Below are 20,736 nucleotides of genomic sequence, written 5' to 3'. Positions count from 1 at the left end.
ACATGTACAAGGCAGAGCAGAAGAGTTCAAGGCTAGTTGCCAGCGCAGTTATTCAGTTGCCAGTGGCCTGCATGTACCTTAAACTACTTTTCTCATTTTCTTGTTTTCACCCTCTCCTATTTGGATTTTAAAGTGCCCACTATTGCAATTGTGCCAGAAAATAAAATGACAGCTGTTTTTCAGCCGGTATCAGATGGAGAGGTAATAGTGTGGATTTGGCAGTGAGAGTTGCAAAGATCTTTTCTCAAGAAGCTAATCAAGGCCTTGTTGTCTTGGGTGTCTGTTTCACCATTTCTCTCTCATCCTCTCTGCTTTTTTTATCCCATACTGCTTGGTGGATCAAATGAGTAAGCAATGAAGTTAAAATATTTGGATCTGGAAAGGGTGAAACTAAGTGCCGCAGGTGCATTGTCACACATGCTTATCCCTTTTTTATTTTGCTGTGTTGTTAGGTTGATCAGCACTCGGTTAGAATCAAATGAAGAATAGTGACATTTTGGATAACTCAGGGAGAGTTTCCAATGGGATAACTTTGGCCTCAGAGCCATAATCCTGGAGGATCTTTCTGGCAATCACAAGGAGAAGTCTGAGTAAAGTTGGCAGAAAATCAGTTATGAAGTACACAGAAAGAAGCCCAAAAGGAATCATAGACTCATTTTGTGAATACCAAAAAAGTAAATAAATGTGGAACCAGATGTAAGGTAAACAAGGGAAAAATGCAAGGCAAGATGGATCGTGAAAGAGAGTATTAGCTTCTAATCTCTTTCTAACACCTTACTCAGTGCAACAGTTTTAACAAAAGAAGATAGGGAAACATTTTTCTTAATTTTTATTGCTTCACATATCTTTTCAATCGTAGGTTGTGCCACTTCAGATCTTTTTTTCATTCACTCATCTCATTTTCTGCCTCATTTTATTTTCTTTGGGTCATGTTTTGACAGGCACTAAACATTGGCAACTTGCATCAGTCTCATTGCATTTGTCTATACTCAAGAAGGAGCTGATCTGAAGTTCACTGGCATTACTGTCAAGTTAGGCAAGGGACTGAATCCTACACAGTGCTCAGCAGCTTTCAGAGACCATGATCCACTGTTCACAGATGAGTTTTAGCAGTGTCTCTTACTCTTCTATTTTATATCCATAACCATTTAAATGTTTGAATGTCTTCAGCTCATTCATTTCTCAGAAGGGTATAGATGATCTAATAAAGCAATTGCTGTCCCAGTGTTTGCCACATCTCACTTCATTTTCTTTCACAAAATGAAAAAGAATTTTTAACTGGAAAACATTCTGGAGGGCATTGCCAGTTGGAACACAAGTTTTAGAAAAATGGGGAAAAGTCTGGAGCTTATTAGTTTAGTGGGGGTTGTTGGAAATGTATTTGGATAAAATCCAATGAGACAATTTTGCAAAATACCTCTCATCTTAAACTTCATTTTGATTTGTAAACACTAGAGTAATATTTTTGCACTACTTCCATTTCAAATATGCTATGACATGCGCCAAGAAACTTGAAGGGACTAAATGTTTCTGTAACATCAAATAAGTTGCATGAAAATTGTGTATCTGATTTGCTCAGGGAAAAGTGATAGAAGGAGCCCTGAATATTTATTATAAAAGTATTGAAAATAAATTACATGTGATTCTTGTATAGTTTTCAATAAGAAGGATTCCAACATTAAAAGCACAGAAGTCTATCTCATGCATATATGCAAATAGCAACTTTAAAAATAGAATATTAAAATTTTTAAACAAAACCAAAACTATTTTACAAATTAAAATAATGTATTCAAAATATAGTAATGTGTAAAATTTTAGTGAGGTCTACAAATAAATGTGATTAAACAACAACCTTCCTATCTGATAACCCTTGGCATAGTCCATTCACGAAATTCAACACTTCTATGAGCATGGATTTAACAAGTCGGTTTTATCAGCTGTCCTAAATTGCCATTTTAAGTAGTTGAGGATCAGATAAACCATGGACAAATGTTGTTCTCTATTGCTTTGTTGTGATATTGTGTTTACAACTACATAAGGCTCTATCTATGATCACAAATCCTGCACTCTTACCTAATTTGATAATGTGATTGCTTTGCACAGGAATGCCTTCACAGCATTTCATCATCAACTGATGATTGCAGTGGGAAGAGAATTCCATTTTTATTGAATTTATTGTCCTCAAGGTCAGCTAGAATGTCCACATTCATGACAGCATCAATGTGATGTTCAGTTTCACTACTAGGCTTGACCAGTTGCAGTACTGCTAATATTCCAGTGTAATTAAAAGTCTGAGCTATGTTTTAAGTTCAAAGTGAGTGAAAGACTTAGGGAAAGACTTAGGGTGTCTCTAATAATGAAATTTGCATTAAAAGAATAATTCAATCCTTAAATTAATAAGCCCTCAGTGATATTTAATGTGAAGCCTCTAGGTACCAAAAATGATGGGAACATAAATTTGCTTTACATGGGGGCCCTGGATCTTCTCTCAGTGTTTATAGCAAAGATGGGAAGGCTTATAAGCAAAATGTTAATCAGTTAACTGAAACATGCCATCAAGAGATGTATTAGAATTTAAAATCAATTGAGACAACTGCATTAGTAAAGATTAACTTTGCCATGGAGATGAGCTGCTGTCAATCAAGTGGACCTGCAACTATAACTGGCATATAGGGCGCCTCTTCTACCACAGGACTTGGATCTTTTATTATTCAGAATCTATATTAAGTAATGTTTCAGTACAATCCTTTAACCTCCCTCTTTTAAGTAATGTTCTACTTTATGTGCTAAAGAGACATTGATTACATGCTCATTAACCAAATGGAAAAATGGAAATGCAAGTGGAAAGAGAAGAAAACATACTATACTCACAGGTCTCCTAACAGATAAAGGCAGGTTTAATAGCTTCCTGACCTATTATTTGGATAGATATTCCATGTTTATGCTGAATTTGTGCTGGTTTGGTTACTTCTGAGAATGGATATTTCCTATCACTTTAATCCATCCCAGATAAATAAGAATTATAAATAACAGACACAATGTCACAAAAACACTAAAGCAAGCTGGCTGTGAGAGCACACTCAGCAGAGCAACTGCATTCACTTCACCAGTGAAGTGGTGAAGTGTCACTTCAGCCACCACATAAATACCTTACAGTACAGTGGAAGCAGGATAGTGGCCAGCAGGCCCTCATCACATCTGTAAGATGGCCAATGGGGTTTGCATAAGCACATTTAATGGTTTTGTGCATTTAACAAACAATAAATTAAAATCAGCTGACAGAAAAGCTGTTCTGCAGTCATTATGATCATCCTCTCCTGCAGTCTCAGCTCAGGTTAAATTCAGACTTCATCTCCCCAGCTCCTTCCAGCTTTGGGTTTAGTAAGCTAAGCTTTAAAGCTTTGTTGTCACACCAGGAATGAAATGTTGAAAGTATACATGTACTTGCTAATTTCCTGATATAACACTATGCTGAAAAAATATGTACCAAAGAATATTGTCTGACTTATTGTATGGACAGTTGTTATTTTTCTCTTTGAGTGTGAATGAAGGAAAGACCAGATGTGTAGCTAGCTGCAGAAGCTGGAAGTAGTAAAGATATTGTGAATGTCCTGTAAAGTTGTGTGCACTATTAAAATGGGTAGATGTATAAATGTCCTTTTTTAGCTTGATTTTTTCAAATACCTGGTCCAGATACTTTTTTTTAAGCTCATAGCAAGATATTTTGTAAGAAGTATGTATCAACAAACCTTACTGTATAGCAGGAAAGCTCTTAATGTTTCTAAATATTTTTTCTTCTGTGAGAAGATTTGCATCAAAACTACAGTACTCACAATGGGAGCAGGCCACAAAGTGGGTTGAACAGGGTATGAAATTACTACAGATATTGTATTTCTTTTGAATTATGCTATAGATTCCAAGCATGATTATTTGCAAGTAAGAGACTTTTATCAATGCTGGAAACCAGGCCCTTCAATTAAATATAAGGATACCATAGGATAAATTTTGGTTTAGAAGAAAACAATGGAGAAAAAAAAAATGGAGAAAAAAAATTAGATAAATTCAAGAAATGGTGCTTCCAAACGTTTCAAAATCATGTGGATTTCTTTGTTGTCTTATTTGCAGACTCCTGGCCCTCTCAGCCAGGAGCGGTATCTGCCTACCATTGACATGAAGGAATGTTGAGGGCCAGCCCATCTCTCAGCCTGAGGCTTTTTTGGGAAGCAGTATCTAAAGACCCCACACACATTTATGCACAACCTATCCCGCAAAAGTTAAAGACTACAAGCAACATTTTTTGTCCCATTAGATCTGTGCAGAGTATGGTAATAGTGGGGAAAAGTTTCAATGTAGTTAAAGATTTGGCTTTTCTGTTCCCTAACCATGTTGTTAGTGTTCAGTAAATAATTGATGTCTTCATGCAAATGGATGAGTTTTCTTCATCCACAACTCAGTGAAACTGCAAGGATCAGGTGCTGTAGGTCCTTCTGTTGCTATAGTGATTCAGGCTACAGGGGTTTTCAAATCCGTAGAGAGATTATCCAAGCTGTCAAAGTGAAACACAATCTTTAAGATAGCTGAAGAGGTCAAGATAAGACCTCTGCCACAGAAGAGTGGCAGGGGACCAGCTGAATGCAAGCTGTTCAGTTTCTGGACAAGGCCATAGCAGTAAAAATACTGCTAGGATATAAATAGGAAGAAGAGCTCTGGGATGTTCTGTATGGGCAGGACACCTGAACTGTTAAAGCTCAGTGGTGGGCTGATGAGTCCAATGACACAAGACTGTGATTTTGAGGGTCACCTGAAAATACACCCTGGACTTCTGCTTGCCCCAGCTACATCCCTGTTCTGGGTACAATAAATGTGTGTCTGCTGTTTCTCTCTGCCCTGGTTCAAATGGGAAAGAAACATGGTTGTGTAAGTCTAGAGAAAGACACAATATTTTCAAAGTAAATGTTCAACATCTTTGTCGGGGACATGGATAGGGGGATCAAGGGCACCCTCAGCGAGGTCACTGACAGCAGCAGCCTGTGTGGGGCAGTTGACACAGCCAGAGGGAAGGGATGGCATCCAGAGGGACCTGGACAGGCTTGAGAGCTGGGCCAGTGCAAACCTCATGGGGACCAACAAAGCGAAGTGCAAGGTCCTACAGCTGGGTCACGGCAATCCCAGACACACCAACAGCTTGGGCAGAGAAGTGATTGAGAGCAGGCCTGCAGTGAGAGATTTGGGGTGATGGTAGATGAGAAACTCAATATTAACCAGTTCAGAAAGCCAAGGAAATCCTGGACTGCATCAAAAGGAGCATGGCCAGCAGGCAAGGGAGGTGATTCTGCCCCTCTGCTCTGATGAGACCCCAGCTGGCGTGCTGCATTCAGCTCTGGTGCCCCCAAAATAAGGACAAGGAACTGCTGGAGCAAGTGGAGAGGAGGCCATGAAGATGATAAGAGGACTGAAACACCTTCCCTGTGAAGACAGGCTGAGAAAGTTGTGGTTGTTGGGCTTGGAGAAGAGAATGTTGTGTGGCGACCTCATAGCAACCTTCCAGTATCTGAAAGAGGCTGCAGGGAAGCCTGAGGGGCTCTTCGTCAGGAACTAAAATGATAGGGCAAGGAATAATAGGTACAAAGTGCAAGAGGGGAAATTTAGGTTACATATTAGGAAAATTTCATTACTGTGAGGGTGGTGACACACTGGAACAGGTTGCCCAGGGAGGCTGTGAATGCCCCAACCCTTGCAGTGCTCACAGCCAGGTTGGATGGGACCTTGAGCAATTTGGTACAGTGGGAGGTGTCCCTGCCCATAGTAGAGGCAGGTAGGATTAAATGATCTTTAAGGTCCATTCCAACTCCATTCCAACACGATTCTACAATTCCGCGATTCTATGAAGAATCCAGCTCTGAGTAGTGGGGACACCAGAGCTGTGGGGTGCCCCCAGGACACCAAAAACAGAGATAGCATAGGTGGAGTGATATGCTGCACCAAAGGAAGTTGAGAACTATGCTTAACAAAAATGATTACTGAACATGTGGTGGTGTCACTAATTAAACCAGCCATATAAAAATAAGCAGATCCTTAACTTTGCAGCAGTTAATGCCAACTCACTCATTGCAATTTTAAAATAGATATTATTTTATAGCACTCTTCTCTTCCTTCCTGCTTTAATCTGCTTCCTCTTTGCTGCAGAGGCAAGTGGGAGTGGCCTCGTGCTGGCTAGCATCCTCTGGGAAGTTTCCTTCAAAGGAAACCTTTGCCAATTGCCAGAATAACTGCATGGCTGCAGTCATGGAAGGGGAAAGAGAAGCAAGGAAGCATAACTAACAGCTTGACAGCAAACCCAGTATGATCTGGAGACAGTATGATCTGCAGAGTGGAACTGGTTCAAAACTATGCTTGCGCCACCACTTCCCTACCATTCTTGTGCAAAACCACATATTGCTTTAAATTAATTTCAAATCAAATTTATTTAGAAGACCTAAAGTTTCTAGACATGTTTGAAGTTAACTAGTGTGAAGTTGTACTAAAAATTTTGCAGCAGCATTTTGACTTTTTTGTGTCAGTTTTTCAGACTCTGCACTCAAAAATTAATTAGAGACTGGTTTAGTATGAAGTCATCAACCATCCACCAGAACTATTTTAATAACTTCTGTTGTCATGCAGCAAGTGCAAAACCTACATTTTGCTCTAAAACTGGTTTCACATTTTCACATTACTGCTTAGTTAGCAGATGATATTTAGGGAGCTCACTATCTTGTTCTCCTGCCATAAGTTGCCATTGATGATTTGGTAAAACAGTGAAAATGAAGGATAAAAAAATTGACATAACCTGAAAGTATACTCATTTAATTTGATGGGAAAAGTGATTTTTGTCATACCATTAGTACAGTTTATTCCTTTCCTGGCCTATGGAAAACTCCTTGACTTCCCTCATCCCATCAAGAAAAAGAGTTACTGCCTGTGGCACAGCTAGCAGCATCCTGAGGGGAGAATTTCCAACGTCAGCAGCCTTCCAATCTTGCTGCTTTCTGATTTTCCCCTTGGGACCCACAATGAAACAAGAGATCAAGTGCACACTGGGATATCCCAAACCTCACATCACCTCTCAATGTGCTGAGAGTGTCGGGTTCAGCCTCAGCCTCCAGTGGGCAAACCCACTGGAAGGATGTACAAAAACTGTCCATGTCTGGCAAACATGCCAGTGGGATTATGAGCACAAATATCCCTCCATTTTGGTCCTTCTAGCAATCCCAATCTATTTTAATTGCCTAATGTTTTTGTCCATCACTGGAAAATTTAAAACAATGCTGTTTGATAGCAATCTGAGTTAATACAGAGGTCCTAGTGCATCAAAGTTCACTTGGAATTCTGCAGCTGTTAAGGGTTTATTAGGACTGCTTCCAGACTTGTAGTAAAATAACTGGAATTATATTGCTCTATGCTGTAATGGGAAAATTAGAATACTGCCATCTAGTCTAAGACTTTGGGCGTTTTGATTTGTGAGCGTTTAGAGCAAACTGTGAAGGATGATGCTGTTCCTAACTATGGAATGTCTGAGAGAAAAACGATGAACAAGAAAATATGGTCAGAAAGCTTAAAAATTTTGTTTTGCTGAATTGATTCCAAATATTGATTAAATAAAGAGAAGAAGTCCAGTACAAGTGTAATGTGGGCTATTCCCCAGAACAAGGCACAGAATGAGGCACTGCTTAATCTCAGGAGGGTAACATACAAACCACACACCTGTATTCATTCAGGGACCATCTGTAGATGTAATGTAATATGCATTTTGTGGACAAGAATGCTTATTGTGGTTTCATCAGAAATATGGTGGCCATGCATGCTATGAGAAATTACACAGCGTGCAAGTTATTAACTACTGTGAGAGGCAGAGTAAATTAATTTGGGATTAAAATAATGCTTATACAGTTATTGAACTTCCAATTGACTTCAAGAGCAGACTTCTGCATGTTGCATTTCCCAATGCTGGATGTCTAACTTTTTCCATGCCTGTGAATCTGCCTATGTCATCCTTAGCTTTTATGTCTCTAAAAAATGTCTCTCTTCAAACTTCAGTTTTGACAAGTAAACAAAAACATAACACATCAAATGAAGTTGCGCTATGGTAACATTCTTTCAATTTAACTGAAATGTGATCTGAAACATTGTGGAGAGAAGTAGCTGCAGCTCTGTGAAGAATAATGAATAATGTGGGTTTTTTTTTTACTTCTTCTTTTGGTTACAGAAATGCCTTTGTCAATTATTTCTTCATGACAGACAAGGAAACTTGTGCAGACTCCAGCTGCCACTGTAGATCCTAGCTAGCTGGAGAGACTTGGAACAGAAGAAATATGAGTTCTCAAAGACAAAGCAATAGTTAACTGTAGCAGAGACAAATCCACACATCCTTCAAAGTCTGTATTTTCTTTCTATGTGGGTTGCTTTCTGCTGGTATAAGCTGAAAAAAATGTGACTTCAGTTTCACAACTAAAATTTGGACTGCAGATAGCCAGAATTTTGGAACAGTTGTTCAAACGAAATGTAGTCTGAGAGTTTACACGTGGAGATTTTGCCTAAAAAAAGCAGCTATTCTCAAAAGTGGAATCCCATAGCCAAAGAAATGGCATGAAAGCATGCAAGGGAAGAACATGCCCCACTCAGGCAGTTTCTCAAAGTGCTCCAGGAGGATCTCTCTGTGCTCCCCACGCACACAGCCACGGCAGCCCCTGCCAGCAGCTGCCCCAGGGCACAGACCCCTTGGGCGGGGCAGGGACACAGGGGCTCCTCAGGGCAGGACCAGAGGTTGCAGAAGTAATGCACTAATAATCCTGGCATGACTTTGCTTTTGTTAGCAAAATGTCAGTCAAACATGCACTTGTCACACCGTGTTCAGCATTGGGTGTTTGTGTGTACACAAACACAAAAATACCTGTGTGTATATAGGTACACAGAGAGAGATGTAATGGCATCTGTCTTTCACTGTGTATTTTTCATGCCTATTTTACTCCCTTTTTGCACAGATTTTCAGCTCTCCTGCTGGTAAGTGATTTGACGCTAATGTGAAAACTTAAATGATGCTGCACCTGAATTAGACCTGCAATCATGCTGGTATACCAGTAATCAGAAAGGTTAATTTCTTTTTGTGAAATGAAAATTGTGAAATGTAATTTCTTCACTAGATCTCTAGAAGCACTTTCATTTGGTGCCTGTTGCCTGTCTCTGTCTGCAAAGTCTTCAGTCATAAGTATTCTCAGCCAAAATTTCTACATAGTCAGTGTGAATCTGAAAGTGCTTCAAATTGAACCACCTTCTTCATTATGGTTTATGATGGTATTGCCAGTCTTCTGCATATCTGTTTAATTTCAAGTAGCAGATATTTACATTGGCACGTGTCCAAACACTGACAAAACAAAAAAATCCAGATTAAATACATACAGGAGTTTTCCAATAAGCTTTTCTTACTATAAACAGCACCAGATGTATTAGAAGAAGTTGTAGAACATTACACATAAAGAGTCATGGAATATCTTGCTTTTCAGAAAAGTTTCTTTTCAAACTGAACCACCTCTCTCAGATTTTTTTCTTTTTATTTTTGCTTTACTTGCTATGGCTGCATATATGCTGCACATACTGGATATGTTCCATATATGTTCATACTGGAACATATTCTTTTTCTAATGCTACTGTTCCTTTGCACTGATACTCGAAGGCTATGTGGTGCCCAGATTCATGTCTCATTAGGTTTTGAATCTTAATTCAGGAAAACATCCATACACATGCTTCTCATGCTACACTTACAAACTCACAGGATTAAGCTTTTGACACACAGGTCCATCTCTTTCCTGTTCATTTGCTCAGGAGAGAGCATGTGCTCAGATGCTTTTTTTAAATTGGAAATACAGTTACATAGTCATGGTTGTCTGAAACTCATGTTCCTACTGACCACAGCAGATGCACGTAGATCAAAACACTTTAAGTTCTGAAAACTGGTTGTATATAACTTTCTTTCCTGCATATCTCAGTTTAGGGGCTGTGATATTAGCAAGATTTGCACATCATTAGTGCTGCTAATTTGAAAGTTTCCCCTCCTCCTCTAGCTATTTCATTTCACACACACAGGCTGCATGCCAGTGATCAAGCTGCGACTTCAGTGACCTGTTAGGGCATTGATTTACATGCTCACATGGTTTTCTTACTATCTTGTTTTGATTTTAATCTGTTCCAAATTATTCCTGAGGATGTCTCAGGCACCAGCTGACCGAGGAACAGAGAACTGACTTTTTCTTGTCCCTCTTGCTGGCTCAGTTGGCTCTGACACAAAAGCTGGGAGGAGCCAGGCAGGACTGCAGCGCATGGATTAGTTTGTTGTGTAAATATCTGAATAGGTAAAATTATGCAAGAATCACTAGCATATAAAAATTCAAGAATCAAAGGAGAAAATCAAAACAGAAGGGATAAAATGAACAGAAAAGGGACTAAATGTTTTAAGTTCCAACACTGAATGAAGCAGGTTCATACAAGACTGAGAAACTGGAGTTCAAAAAAATAATTTCAAACCAGACAGAAACTAGTATGAGGAAATCTGAAGATCATATTGACACCATCCTGCTGCCTGGAAGGACAGATTAATCTCTCTGCAGCATTGTGGACCCTTAATCTGTGCTAAAAGCTGTGGTTAAGAAGTGAGGTGCAGCAATGAAGACAAGCTGCTGCAATAATACAGTGCTGGAAAAAGACAGAAAAGAGATGCGAAAAGACAAAGTAAATTGAATTTAAAATGTTAGTGACTTCAGTACAAGACATGGTCAAGATTTTATGCTTTCTCTTTTTCCTTGCTTACTCCCATTAATGTATGTCAAAATATGCGATGTGCCCTGAAAGGAGCTGCTTCAAAAGAGAAACTGTTTTCTTGTTCCAATTTTTGTGGTTTTAGTATTCTACCAGATCTCTCCCTTCACAGAGATCCATGCAGCATCCATAATTATCCTTCACTTTGAAAGAGTGGACAATTTTGCATTAATACAGGAAGTAAACTGAGAGTGGGTTTAGACTAGATATTAGGAAAAAATTCCTTACTGTGAGAGTGGCAAGGCACTGGAATAGGTTGCTTGGAGAAGCTGAGGATGTTCTGTTCCTTGTAGTGTTCAAGGCCAGGTTAGATGGGGCTTTGAGAAACCTGGACTAGTGAAAGTGTCCCTGTCCACAGCAAGGAAGTTTGAACTAGATGGTCATTAAGGTCTCTTCCAAGCCAAACCATTCTTTACACAGAGTTTGTTTTTAAACAGTTTAACAGTCATTCACCAGATTTTTAAAATTACTTTATTGCAAATAATTGCTAGTTAGTTAATTACTAATATACTAGCATCCAGTAAACTAAAAGTCTACAGAAAAAAGGAGACTCTGCTTTATTGTTTATCTCTTTGGGTAAGCACCATGGCAGAACCCCTGGGAGACACAGAAACTGTGAATATATCCATCCAAAATCAAGTGACCAAGGTTTACCACGACTTTCCTTTCATTAAAAATGATTTTCTGAAATCTTGAACAATGTGGAGCAAACACATTCTTATTATTCTGAAATTTTGCAATGCTTTTTTTTCTGATGTGGCACATTCAAGTTTTATTACTTCCTGGATCCGAAAAAATGAGGATGTAATAATGTAAGCACTCAGAAACCCCAAAGGATACAAATGTCATTTTTCTCCTAGCTTTCTAGATTGGAAGAACAATTTATTTTTTGCTTATTATGCAGGAAAACATGTCTGCCCCAACTCTGCCCCAGCAAAATTTGTACTTGCAAATAATTTCAGCTTTGTGTTTCTCCCCAAGATTGCCACTTATGAGAAATATACTCACCAAAATAATTATTTTCAAGTATTTTTTTATAATTTTGGTCTACGGCACAGCTACTGTTTTTGAGGTAATGTGACTTCCTATCATGAGACAGGGCACATCCCATGGGCTATGTCATGTTTTAAGACAATTTTAAAAGGTGGGCAATCTAAAATGAGTTACTTCCCCTCAGTTTCAACCAATTGCTTTTCACTAGTAAGGGACAAATTTGAGTAGATATACATGAAAAAAATAGGAGTTTACTAACAACAGAAGCAGCAACAGGAAAAAAAAAATCAAAACCAATGAATAGCCACTAGATGCAAAACTGCAGAACCTCACCAATGCCAGGGAAACAAAGATATAGCCAAAATTGCAAGCTACTTCCCCCTTCTGAGATGTCCTCCCTGGCCATGTGTAGGGGAAGGAGAAACAGCACCAGACACTTTCCCAGATGGAGCCCACCACGGGCAACTGCGTGCCTTGAAAGTCAAAGGGAAAATGTGTCAGCACTCCACCCCACCATGGTGCTCCCTGGTTGACCACGCATCCTGGGAGATAAAGGGTGTGAAAAAAGTGATGGCAGAAATAAAGAACTTTCCCAGGAACAGCAGGAGCTTACGGAGCAGTTCCAGGACAGACGGAGACTTGCCAGCACAGCAAGCGCCGCCGGCCCTCCCTCCTGCCACCCGCGGGACTCTGCCCGTGTTGGTGCTGATGGCGGGGCAGGGGACAGCTAGGCTGTCAGCATCAGCATGGGGTGGCATGAGCCCAGGGACTGCTCAACCTTCACTGCCCATAGGGTTTGCAAATTTGCTTGGAAAACCGGTTCTAATTAATTGTGAAATGTAGTTGTTGTGGGTTGCTACAGTTGCAGGCCCACAAATACTGCCAGGCAAAAGGGGAAGGGACTCCCTCCCAACATTGTAAAGGGACCAGCACCTCCTGTCTGCCCCGCAATTTCAGTTCCAAATGCGCTGGCTTGTAAATGCATAGTAACAATTTTGGGACACAGATAGAATAGAGTGACAGTTTTTGTTACCCACAACACTTATTCAGTCACACTTGTTTGAGTTTTAGGATGATAGGAAGGAAGTGTCATCACTGATCTTATGCCTAAAGATTTTTAGCTTTTTTACATATTTGTAGCTTTCTAGATTTTTAATACATATAGCTGTATAGTTTCTAGCACCTTCTCACACTTTAGAACAGTAGTTTTCCTTTCTCATATGTTATTCTATATTCTTAAAATTGTTCGATGTTATTTTTAAGGAAAAGAATTTCTAACAAGGACATCTTGTTTGGCACCAGCTCCAGGGGGAAATAATAAGATCCTTCATAGACATAACAAGTTATAGGGCTAAGAACCCTTGGAGGGACTCCAATGGGGCAGATCCAAGGGTGAGTTACCAGGGCAACTGTTCTCCTATTGAATGTACGTGCTAGATGTGCTAATTAGTTAAACTTCTAAATATTGTGAAATACTATGAAATTTTTATACTGGGTGTGCACATATGTGCATATGAACACTTTCAGTAAAAGACTGCTCTTTGTGTTATCAATCTTAATATTATTTGGAAAGTTTTTCTTCCGGTTTTAAACAATGGATCTGCAAAGAGCAGAGAGAACACTGCGTATCCACTGAGTCTGAAGCAATGTGTCTCTGCACAGAAGAATGTCATGGTTTAACCAAGCCATCAACCAAGCTCCAGGCAGCAGCTCACTCACTGCCCCATCAGCAGGATCAAGAAGAGAATCAGAAGTAAAAACCTTGTGGGTTGAGGTACAGACAGTTTAACAGGGAAAGCAAAAGCCCCACAAAAAAGCAATGTGAATTAAGGAATGAATTCACTGGTTGCCAAGGGCAGGCAGGTGGTCAGCATGTCCAGGAGAGCAGAGCCCCATCACACATAATGGTGACCTGGGAGGACAAGCTCCATCTCTCCAAATGCTTCCTCCCTTCCTCCTTCTTCCCCACACTTTGAGCATGATGCCACCTTGTCTGGAATATCCCTGGGGGGTCACCTGTCCTGGCTGTGTCTCCTCCCAGCCTCCCAGGCACTCCCATCTCCGCTGCCATTATGGCAGTACAAAAAGCAGAAGAGGCCTTGGCTCTCCACAAGCTCTGCTCAGCAATAAAAAATGCACCTCTGTCTTATGAACTCAATTTTCAGCACAGATATGAAACACAGCCCCACAGCAGCCACTGGAAAGAAAATAAATTCTACCCCAGACAAAATCAGCACAGAGAGAAAGAATTCTAACTTGTGATGACTCATGACAATGGAGATGGTGAGGTGTTTCATACTTTGAAGATTAGTCTTCAACCTCCACTATTTTTACCATGAATAATTTCCTTATTAATGAAAGAATTGAGGGAGGTCAAATGTGTGAATTATTTATATGATTTGTAAATCTAGGACTTGAATTGCATGAACCATGTGTTTTTAACCACACCGAGTAACAAAGTAGGTTCCCTGAGGCTGTGCAATCCCCATTTCTCAGCGAAGTGTCCATATTTTGGCCTCCACTGTGCTATGAGTGTTGAACCTCCCTGTCTTCATTGGAGTGTGTTGTCTGTTGCTCTGAGCCAAGATGTAAATCTACATTCATTGCACCCAACTGTTAGCAACTATTCATTTTTGAGACTTTGGGGTTGCTCCTTTTCACTGTTAAATGGTAGGGTTGAAAGAAGTAGCAGTGGTTTTTGATAGTCCCCCCCACCTGCACATTCTTGAAGGCTGATCTAATTCACAGCTAAGCCCCAAGTAATTATTTGCTATGGCATTACAATGACTTCTGCTTCAAATAAATATCATTTTAATGTGAATTTTATAAGTGTGGGAAGGAAGTGTGCTAGGAGTCACTGAGGGACATCATCTTGCACCCAGGAAATTCCCTGAGTGGGGCTTTTGTTCACTCCAGTATTGCAAGATCAAGTAGGTAGGATCTACAAACAAAGAGGAGACACCTGGAGCACTTGTATGCTTCCTCTATGCTCAGATCATTCCAGCCTGTTTGGACTCGTGCAGCATTGCCATCATCTGGGGAAATGGACATTAAGTACTTATTTCTCAAAGTCAGGCAGGAGGGAACAGATGACAGTTATGAGAACAATCCTTAATGTGATTAATATGAGCTTGCTTAATATGATTAATAAGCCTTATATCTTGCCTTTGCATTTTTATTTTTAAATTCTGAATAATTTAAAGTCAACTGCTTGGAATAGCATGGCAAATCTCTGTTGGTTCTGACTTTGTTCTTATTCCACATTTGCCTTTATTTTATAAACTACCTATAAGAACACAAAATATTTTCATCCTGGGACTTCTGAAACGTATATCAACTTTTTTAGATTTTTTTTTAGATTTTTAAAAAAGAAAATTTGATATTTAACCCAAGCAATGCTCATGAGTATGCAAGGATAACTGAAAAAAACAGGCATAAAAAACCTCAAAAAATGGCGGAGACAGTTTACTAATGCACTTGATAGTGGAACCCTGGAAAAAGTTAAAGATAGAATCTAAAACTGTTAGGCTTTGTGTTTTCCCAGATCAACTGCACCTGCATAAGCAGTATGATAAATTATATTGTTAGATAGGATGATTGTTTAGTAATTAAATGTAATTATTATATAACCATAATTAAGAATTATATTTTATATTATATATTTTATTATACCATAATTATTATTATATATTATATTATATATTATATATTATATATTATATATTATATTATACCATAATTATATAACCATATAAGAAGAATAGTGAGAAACTATGTTGGAAATTCAGAGAGGGGCTAAATTTATGTATACAATAGAACAATATAAGTTTAATAATTAACATGAAAGTTATGTAACAATAGAGTATAAAACATGATCATTTCGGATGTATGGTCGGAGTCAGATTTGGGTTGAATATACCCCGATTCCCAGAGCTCTTAATAAAAAGCACCACATATAGTCCCCGTGATTATGTGGTTTTGAACACTAACACACTGATACGTATTTGGTTGATTCAGAATTCATTGATCAGAGAGTGACTCCACTTCTGTGTTACCTGTGCTTTAATATCTTTAATATGGTAAATAAAACTCTTTTCAGTGAAATTATGGGCAATATTCACATGTTACACCATAAAAAAAAATCCCAATCCAAACACCACCACACCCACTTTCACACTTTGGGAGACTAACACCCCCCAACCCCACCCCCATCTCCATCCCCAAAATAGCAATCCCAACTGAAACTCAGTAGTGACTTTCTGATGTAATGGTGGTTGTTGGTGTGGTGGTGATGACAATCATATTGTGACATGCCAGTGGTACAAACAGCCAATGATGTTTTCTGCCTTCCTCCAGCCAATTGCTTTTTCTTGTGCTTCTGCATAGTATAATACAGACAGCAAGACCAACATCTCCTGCTTCTTTCTAGCTGCTGCATTGCAGAGCAGCAGTTTCTCCACTTGGAAGTCTTTTCCTATGGCAGAAATTATGATTTTCATCTCTGTCACTTTCCAAATTTTTTAATCTGCCACTGTTTTGGTTTGTCTTTTTCCTTTTGTCCTCCACATTGGAGTGTCTCTGGATGCCTATTAGTGCTCTGGGCTTAGGAGACATCATGGCCCAAATTGTCAGTAATGACATGTGTACAGCATATGAATATTATTAAGGGTAAAACACAAAAAATTCTCTCCAGAAGATCCATGTATGTGCTATAAACACCACAATAATGTAATAATTCCTGTACTACATAACTCAGGAAGTTCAGCTATGTTTCTGTCCCCTGTGTTCCCCTTAGCAATTAATATGTTTATTTCCTACTGTCTTGCTTATAGATTTCTTGCTGATTTTTGCATATAGTGATGTTCTACAGCTGTACTGCAACCACCTAAAGTATATCTGTCATTCTTATATGTTTCACCTTTTTACATCAAAATGTTTCTGTCTTTGGGGATTTTTAAAGTATGTTCAGAGTAGAAAAATAAATGGATGGATCTCAAGTTCTTTTATGTACTGTTATTTTTAACTATATACTTTTGTTAAAGATACTATTATTTTCAGAGACATATAAAATGATTGTTACAAGTGTGTGGAAAATATTCTGGTTTTCTTAAGAGTTCCAGATTTCATCTTATACCACTAATGACATAGTAATGGCAACGGCAATGATAATTAAAATTAAACAAATACTAAAATTAGCCCTTATGAACCACTAAGGGAAGTCTCCAATCCATAACTGATGCAGCAAAATCTGACTTAGAAAAATTTGTAAAAGGAAAGCAATGAGATGGCTTATCTGTTGCCATAAGTTTTGGTCAGGAGTACAGGACACTGCTTTGTTAGTTTTTATGTTCAAAATGCTTAAGAAATAAAGAGAGGGTATCATATTGAGAAGATCGTGAATGTTGGCAGGCCTTTAATAACAGACAAACTGGTTAATGAAGGATGTTGGTGGTTGTATTTGCTCATAGGACAAGATTTAAACTTATTTAAAATCCCATTAAAATAGCGTTCTCTATTTTCATACCATAATTTCAGTAGAAAAGGATTTCTGAGGTCATTTGGGCCTGCTTCCTGCCCTTAGCAGGGGTAACATTAGTGGTCAGGTTGTTCATGGCTCAGATGATGAAAATCCTGGAGGACAGATATTCCATGATCTCCCTTTCCACCTTTGGAGTCATCAAGTTTCGCGTGAGCCTTTCCATTATTTATATGATCTCAATCTCCCCTTTCTTGTTTTGGATTGAATCAATCTTTTTGAAAGACAGACTGACACTTGACATTTTCCTGTCTTTAATGCTGTCTTCTCACTGTACAAGGACAGTGGTGAAGAGCAAGTGCAGCCCCAGACCAGCAAAATGTCACATACAGTACTAGAACTCTTGCAATCAAGTGTCACAGACTGCAGCCAGAACACTGATGGGGAAACAACTGCAGAGAGATGTCGTTTCTGTATCTACCTGTGCATAACAGTATTGAAAAAGCAGGTTTGATTGCTCTAACTATAAGAATTTCAGGTACAATGCAGTAGATTCTACAGATTGTCTTATTTTGAGCAAGTTTAAGAATAAAGTTCATCTCTGGTTTTTCTCTGTGCTGCAAAATACCTCTCTCAGAAAATTTTTTGAGATTGTGGTGTGGAGTCAGAGCTAGCTGCGTATATTGCAGAGAGAGATATTTATAAGTTCTGCAAAGATGTTCCATAGATTGGTTCTTTCAACAAGCTGTATTCCTCCAGTCCAGCACATTAATCACTAGCCGTGCTGTATCAGAGTTTGGATCTCCAGAGTAATTCTTGCAGGGATAGAATTACTATTGAGCTACCGTGTTAAGGCGGTTGCTTATAGGTGAAAGACAGTTTTTAACTAACTTCAAGTCTTCAACATAAAAAACCCCAAATCCAAACATACATGCTGGCTGATGGTTATTCTAATTCCATTGTAAAACCACTGTAATTTGCAAGAGCTACATATCCTTTTTAATAGGTTTGCAATTTTAAGCCAAATTTTCTCTATATTTTCACTTAAAAAAATATTAATGTCATTTGTATTGCATAAATCCAGTGAGGATGATAAAAAGGGATAGACAGTAAAAACAGCATGGTATTTAAAAGAGTTATCCCTGTGGGTTAGGGGAGTGAATAAACATAAAAACTGAGAAATGGAAAGGTCCAAGACCTTTAGCTGATGTAACTTGGTGCTGATACCAGAAGAAATTGTGCCACTTGACACCATCTAGATTCCAGTGTTACAGAAGAGTATGAAATAAAAGGCATAAGCAATTGCTTTTGAAAAGTAATTTGTATGCTCAAATCATGGAGATAGGCATGCAAAGCTCTGTGGCTTAAAAAGGTGACATATTTCTGGTAATGTTTCTTCTTAGTGGGGATTTACAGAGAAGATAAAGAAAGTAAACATAGCCCTTAAGAAGAGAAATAGAAGAAAGATGTAGATTTAAACTAGTGACTCTGAACTCAGGTTCTGGGGATATAAAGATTATGCAAGCCAGTCCGTCTTGGCTAATTTTCTCTCACAAATCTGGTGGATTGTATTGGATGATAAATCAGAAAAGACAAAAGAATAAAAGGGAAAATCATGATGATAGATAATAGGTTTCCAGAAGTGGAACAGCCTATAATGGAGAAAAGCTCTGTTATAATGTTGATTCCAGCTAGCAAACATTCTCCTCTATCACACCCATACCCTCTTTTTGTCTTTGTTTTCTCTTTTGGTTCTCTCTCTGTGCTGGAAATTGCTACCACCCAGATCACAGTGTTTTCATTTATTGATAAAATTTTCCTAAAAATAATTTTTTAAATGTTCTTATTTAAGAGTGATACCATAACTAATAGGGCTTAATTGACTGATCTTTTTTTTCCTTGAAATGTTTTTCTCATAGACTAATATTAAAAAGGGAAATCTTTTATTTTCCAGAATGTAATTTGAATCCTATCTTAAAAATATGCCTTTGCATCTTCAGATAAGCTACTAAGTGAACATGCATTATGTCAGAAGTATTACTAATTTTTCATAGCAATAATAAGAAAGAAGTACATACTTTTTTTTTTACTGATTCATATATCATATTTGCTATCTATTTTATCAGTGTTAACAATGACATTGTTTTATTGCATTTTTGAACACCGCCGGATCAAATTCACAGAAGGACAATATGTAGATTTTTTTTTAAGTTAAAGGATGTGATCTTAGATAACTGATAGAAAAGTGACCTCAGGATTACATTTACTATGAATTCAGGAAAATTTGTTCTGGATGATTAGTGTAGACAACTTTTTATCTAAGGATTGCACTCAGCTGATAGTAGCTACTGTGTACACAGAGCACTAGGCTGACCAGCAGGTCCATGTATTTCAGAAAACTCTTTCCCTTGTGAGTCAAGTTCTAGCATTTTTAGCAATGGAAGACAAGTTAGAACTGAGTCTGATTTCAGATCTCCAAAACTGTTAAGCTGGGGCAAAAAGGAGGGGCAGATGGAGTACTGAAATTTTTCCTGCCTGGAAATCAATGCACTAAATCAATTTAAAAGGCTTGAATAAGAAAGAAAGAAAGAAAGAAAGAAAGAAAGAAAGAAAGAAAGAAAGAAAGAAAGAAAGAAAGAAAGAAAGAAAGAAAGAAAGAAAGAAAGAATGTTTAGACACCATATCACCATATTTAAAAAAAAAAAAAATCTCTGTCTTCATACTAATTACAGCTAGCTAGCATTCTCTCCTACATTTGCTACTGTTTTCCTTTTCCATTGATGTCAGAGATTGGTGCTACCTAGAACTCTGTGTCAGCATGAAGATCAGAAAATAAAAAGGTGATAATCTAGAAAATCTTTATTTAGTAGTCAGTGGCAAGCAGTGCTGCTGTATTTTTGGGATTCAACTGGAGCCTGCAGTTCTGCTCCTGTCTTTTTGATCACTGACCGTGGGGTACAACTCCTAGGCTTTCCAGGGTGCTGAAATCAGAACAGTGTAAAGGCACACTTTAGTGTGACGTGAAATATTAAGATAGTGCTGTTTCCCATTTAAAATTCAAGGTATTCCTGATGGCACTGCTTGTCTCAGCTCCAGGGAAGGAAAAGGAGGATGGTGGCTTTGGAAAAGATGAACTGCATAAAGTGCAAGTCAGGGTCAGTCTGTGCTGTGCTGGGCATCTGTGTGATCTGCTGTTTAGAGCACTGCAGGTTCCTGATCCCAAGCACTGAATGCTGGTGTCAGTCACTGCAGTGCATTCCTCCTAAGGCCAAGTTTTCAAAATCAGCACAACTATTACCACTTTGCAGCAGATGACAATCTGTCCTAGAGTCTCTAGCAGCTTAAACTGCTTTGGTTGTTTGATTTTGTGGCTAGTGCTAAATCAGAAAGGCAGAATGATGTGAGTGCTAGTACCACATGCT

Source organism: Ammospiza caudacuta, chromosome Z, assembly GCF_027887145.1.
Source record: "Ammospiza caudacuta isolate bAmmCau1 chromosome Z, bAmmCau1.pri, whole genome shotgun sequence".
In the NCBI taxonomy this organism is placed as follows: Eukaryota; Metazoa; Chordata; class Aves; order Passeriformes; family Passerellidae; genus Ammospiza; species Ammospiza caudacuta.
The sequence above is the reverse complement of the archived record's forward strand: the minus strand, read 5'-3'. Positions refer to the sequence as shown.